The following is a 5,852-nucleotide window of genomic DNA, read 5'->3' on the forward strand; positions in this document are numbered from 1 at the left end:
TCCTTTATTAGGGCTTCGCCGCAATTTCACTTCACCCTTGTCTCGGTGGTCCTGGGCGTTGCTATCAGATAATCGGGCGAGCTGCTCGTTTGTCATATTTTCTTTCATGTCACGTCAGTCATATTCGTCTGTTGTAATAATCCTCGCATCAGGTGGGTGGGATTCGGCCGCGATGCAGTCCAGCAACATATTCAACTCCCATTAATGTCGATCCGTAACCACTGCTTCCTTTTTTATTAGGTAGGTCGACGACTGACCTGACACTATTTTTCTAAACGCTTATTCTTGTATTTCTTACTATTTCCGATCTGTTATATTACTCTTATAAATGTAATGACCACAGTTTGTTTCGCATAGCTTAACAGCTTTCGGTATTTCACACCGGGCCACCTACGTATGCATTTACTTGCGTTGCACACAAAAAATTTATATTTAAATGCTTGTGTCTTGTGTTATATAGCCTGTACAGTGTTTGAGGCTTTGACATAGCCCTTCCTAAAGAGACTTTTCTTCCGCGGACTGTTTTTCACTTTAATGATAATAATAATAATAAAGTCAAAGCTGATGGAGAAAGGCCCAAATAGCTTGGTGGCTTTGTAAACTCGTTGCATTCTCCCCCTGTTGTCGTTCCTTTACTATTATTATTATTATTATTATTATTATTATTATTATTATTATTATTATTATTATTATTATTATTATTAATGTTGGGGCACGACCGCATAGAGCCTATTTTATTACGCGTGCATCGCCCGAGGAACTCCTGTGTGCGAATGGGCCCAGGTACTGACAGAAAAGGTGCCAAAAAATACAAAAAAGAAAGAGAAAAAATACGAAAGGTGTCGCTCTTTTTCGCCGCGCCGCGAGAGACCCCCCCCGATTGACCAACGCGCGCCGTAGCCGCGGCGGCGCACATGCCGCCTCGTCCGGCGGAGCTCAAAAGAGGGCCGCGGTCCGTCAAAAACACGACACCGTTCTCGGTAAATCACGCGGTCGAATTTGAAACAAAGCAGCGCTAGAATTTATAGCGATGTTCCCCGACGGCGTATTTTACTCGCGTCGACTGGGCGCTTTTCTTGCGGCCCCGTTTGCGTCGTCGTCGTGCGCCGCGCGCTGTCGCTGTATATTGTGTGTAACGCCCGAGGGGTTGGGGGAGGGGGAGGAACCCGACCAACAAAAGCCACGGCCGGACGTTTATGGAGCGGCCTGTGTGATCGTAAATCAGCGGCGCCGCTTCGGGGCGCATACGTCGCGCGGCTCGCCTAACGTATGCAAATTGCACCCCCCTCCCCCCTCTCACTTGCTTCACAACGGCGGCGGCGGCGTCGAACGCACGCCGCCCAGGGCGCCGTCTGCCGCGCGCGCGCGCGCGCGACGGATTAGCGCATTCTCTCTCTCTCTCCCCTCTCTTCCCTCGGAAGGCGAGAGGCGATGTGCGCACCCTCTTCCACCCCTCCGCCATCGCCGCTGCCCCGAGCCCACGGGATCCAATGTCGGGCATCGGATCGACCCCTTTCCTTCAACCCTACCGTGAGGATGATTTAAGCGACACATTTTTGACGGCGGTGTGGCATCCTTTGTCTGCCGTTTTTATTGACGCACTGCGTCATTTATTGGACCGTGAGGTCGAGCTGCGTTTGTACGCGTTTTCGGCGCTCTAAGAAGAGTCGGTTCGCGTCGGAGTCTTTCGGTCTGTCGTGATTGGGCGGATCGGCGACCGCTTTGCAGTTATCGTCCGGACCGGCCAGTATTCGCGGTGACCAATGAGGAAGAAATGGAATGGAATGACGAACCGTAGTTGTATCGCGAATTTTTCTGGCGAACGGGATGAGCAGGGCGCAGAGATAGGGCTGTTCTGGGTCAACGGACATGACCGGTCTTCTTTAATAATTCATTTCACTCACGTTACTCACAGATTGTGTAAACGTGCACGGTTGTGCCTGCCGTATAGCACGACAATATGGTACAGATAAAAAGCCAGCATTGCGCAACACTTCGTAACGCGAGCGATGTTATCGCTATTTGTACCATTAATATTATTGTCATCAGCATTCAAGAATGCGACGTTTTCGCCTGTAGACAACCCTGGTTACTTCTTCCTTCCTAATTGACAGATTTGCAGAATATGATTCTAGCAAACGTATATACTCAAAAGTTGGAACGCGATTTAACCTCTAATTGAAGTCCACGAAAGACTCTTGTCTTCCCGAGTGAGTTGGGGGTGAGAATGGGATGGAGTCACTGCTCACGGCTCTCTATCGAGCCATCCCCTCGCGTTTAGTGAATTAGAAGCATCGGACCGTGTATTTTTCTTTTTTTTTTCTACGCTAACTTCGGGATCGGCCCACATTTTTTTCCCTGCCCATAAAGACATTGGAATGGGCTCCATTTTTAGGCTATGCTGCTTTCGGGATCGGTGAGATCGGCGGGACCGGCCCACATTTTTACACGGCACATACCCACGGGAACGGCTTTAGGTTTGACTACCTTCTAAATTCGATCGCATTTTTATGCTGCAATATCTACGGGATCGGCCCACGAGACAGGCTAGAAACAGACCCGAAACAGGGAAGTCGCCAAAGAAGCCGCTATCGCCAAAAGTAACATTGATAGCCATATTGAGGAATGGGGCCAGGCGCTACGATTTCAGTGGTTTTTTACAAATATACACCAAATGAGCGAGTTGACTGAGAAGCTGTAAGCACGCAGTGGAACCGCCACGTAGATATAGCGAGAGAATAGCACACGTGCATGCAGTAGCTGTGAGCTCGCACCATCTTTCACCACTCCATTGCTAACAGTGTCATTTCTTATAACTTCAATAACTTGATTAATAAACTTATGAGGTGTTGGCCAGACTCGCTGGCCAAAAAATGATGTTTCAACTTTTACACAGTATGCTTCGTATCGACAGCACCAAATACCTATCTAACTCAGAAACTAGACCCTCACGTCATAAACACCCCCCAGTTTCTTCAGGAATACCGATTCAAAACTAACTGCTTTAAGGTTTCCTTTTTTCCACAGGCGATAAGGGAATGGAATAGGCTGCCTGCATATATAACTGTTTGTAATAATGAAGATAATTTCCTGTCACTACTTGAAAATTACCTACGCGTTTCCCAAATATAAACCACTTGTAAAGTTCTAACCTTACCGCTTGCTTTATATAAAGATGTCGATTGAATCCTGTGCGACCTATTCATTCACTACGTGTGTATTCTAATTAACTTTTACTTAATTTTTTTATCATGGCACGCACTTTTTAACTCCTGTATTAATGCTTCATTCATTATACATGTAATAGCACATGCACTTGTTCATTAGAGAGTTTTAGCTTGAGCGTTTTTACGGCCAGCGGGGCGGAGCGGGCGAGCGGATACACCAGCGGAGAGGCGCGCGAGAAAATAGTTTTAGCCGGGCGGATCACCCGTCTTTTCGAGCGGAGTAGAGTCACTTGCTCTGCTGCTCCACCTATTGGTCACAATTCGAGTTAGAGTGAAAAGAATATCAATTAAACCTGCTAATAATGCGCTGAAACTGTTTAATAAAGGTAGGTTAGGTGTTTTTAGTTAGTTATTTGGTTAAACTTCTAAACGGGCCTGAGCAGCGGTCGCCGTCGACAACTTAGCAGCGCCGGCGCTTGTGTTGACGGCTGCCATCTTGAATACCCATATACGCCCGCGCGCTTTTACGCACGCTCGCGCGCTGCCTATCGCTCCGCTGGAGAGGGCTTCCCAGCGGGCGTAAGCTGCGCTCCGTAAAAACGCTGGCCGGCCCAGCGACGTGCGCATGCGCAGTGGCGTCTGCGCTCGTCCGCTCCGCTCCGCTGGCCGTAAAAGCGCGCAAGCTAAAACTCTCTATTATTGCACACGCAACAAAACCATTTAGTAATTAGTCCAAACTATTATTTGTGACATGTTCAACAATTTTACACTTGTGTAATATTGACAGCAAAATGAAAAAAGGCTGGATTCTTTCTCAAATGCAAACTGTTTATCATCTGCAGAGCGTCGGCGTGAAGCGTGTTGCTGCCTTCCTCGGCCGCGTCTCTCGTGCGTCTCCTCGTGCCGTCTCTCTGGCTCGGCTGACCTCCGGCTCTTCTCTCTCGCCTCGCTCGAACCCCCGTGTCTACTCGTGGGTCTCTTCTTACAGTCCCAGGAACTATGGCAGGGCATCGGTGCGATGAGTCTTTCCTCGTGTTTACTCAAGGGTCTCTTGCGGGGAGCAAAGTACCATGCGGGGCGTCTCGTGATCTACGGGATTGCGGCGGTGCACATGAGCTCGCTGCCTGACAGGTCGGCGTAAAATGCGTGACGGCTAAGTTACGAGAGTGCGCGCCGCTCACACGGCCTACCCAAAATTTGCGACTGTCCTCAGGCGCACGCGTCCGTCGATGTCAATTCCTCGGTGTCCAAGGCGCGTTCTTTGTACTTCTTCAGCTGTTCGACGTTTACACTTTTTTCGTTTGATCTTCCGAGGATGGGGGTAGCCTTGCGTAGGATCCACCGGTACGTAAGAAATTCTAGGTAGTACTTGGAAGATGTGCTTGGCACAGCTGCCGCGTCCATGTACCTTGTAGCGTGGTCGATGCCATACGAGGATATAACGTTCGCCTCCATCCAGGGGACCCATGTGATCGAGAGAGATGACAACATTGGGCTCGTTTGGAACTTCTCTGGGGCTGAGGCACTCTTCAACTCGAGTCGTTCGTGAGTTAATCATCTGGCACGTGTGGCATGACTCGATGTAGCGGCGGATGTCCTTTACTATAGATGGCCACCAGTACTTTCGCTGGACCAAGGCTTTCGTCTTCTCGCTTCCGAGGTGTCCGTTGTTGTCATGGAAGACTGCCATTACGCTGCTTCGGAGCGCCGCAGGAACCACCACCGTTTTGCAAGCTCGTCCGCCCTCGATCGATCTTCTCACCACGATGTCGTCTTCCACTTCGTAGATGGAGTTAACAGTACCTGCTTCCGCCCGGAACTTTTGGCATTCGGGATCGCTCTCTTGAAACTGAGGGTCAGCGGGATAGGATCTGTATGTCTTTGAGGCGACGGGAATATCGTCCCTGAGTTCGATGCTGTGCTCATCGTGGGCGTAGAGCCCCAGCGCGTCCTTCCTCGTGGTGAACGCCTTATGGTGACGATGAAGAATTGAGCGCAGTTCATCTCGTTCGTCGGCGTTTGCGTCGCGGGACATATTGGATACTGCCTCTTCAACCTGATTGGTGTAATCTTCGTCAGGACCGGGGTCCTTCGTGTTCAGCTGTACGAAGCCGATATCGCTCGCCGGTAGTTCGTCTCGGACCTTGCGATTGCTAAAGGCTGTTATTAGGGTCTCTCCGACGCGATGCGCACCGTGTGCGCCTGGTGCGTGACCCGATGGCTCACTCACCGATGGCTGAAAGGGGACGAGGGTGACGTCGTTAGTGGGGTGGAACGTGACGTCAACATTCGCAGCGCGACGCCAGTCCGAACCAAGAATCAGGTCCATGGCACCTGGCAAGGGCGCGATCACTACCTCCTCGAGTCGCACGGTCGATGTTCCGATGGTCACGTTCAGAGTCGCCACTTTCGCCGGTCTGATGCACCGGTCGAGCACTTCTATCGTTTCGGGAGACGTCCAGGGTCGGGGATTAACCTCAGGGCCCACGGAGCTCTCGCCGAGGACGGAGACGTTGGAGCCGCTGTCTATGCAGACTCTGACCGGCCGGCTCTCAACGAAGCCCTTCACGATGGGTAGGGTGCCGCCCGTCGATTGCAGGAAGCAGTTGGCTTCCCTGGAGGTTGTGCCGGCGTTGCCTGCGTCATATCTGGCTTCTCGGCGTCGTTCCGCGTGGATTGTGGCCT

The sequence above is a fragment of the Dermacentor albipictus genome, chromosome 1, assembly GCF_038994185.2.
Source record: "Dermacentor albipictus isolate Rhodes 1998 colony chromosome 1, USDA_Dalb.pri_finalv2, whole genome shotgun sequence".
In the NCBI taxonomy this organism is placed as follows: Eukaryota; Metazoa; Arthropoda; class Arachnida; order Ixodida; family Ixodidae; genus Dermacentor; species Dermacentor albipictus.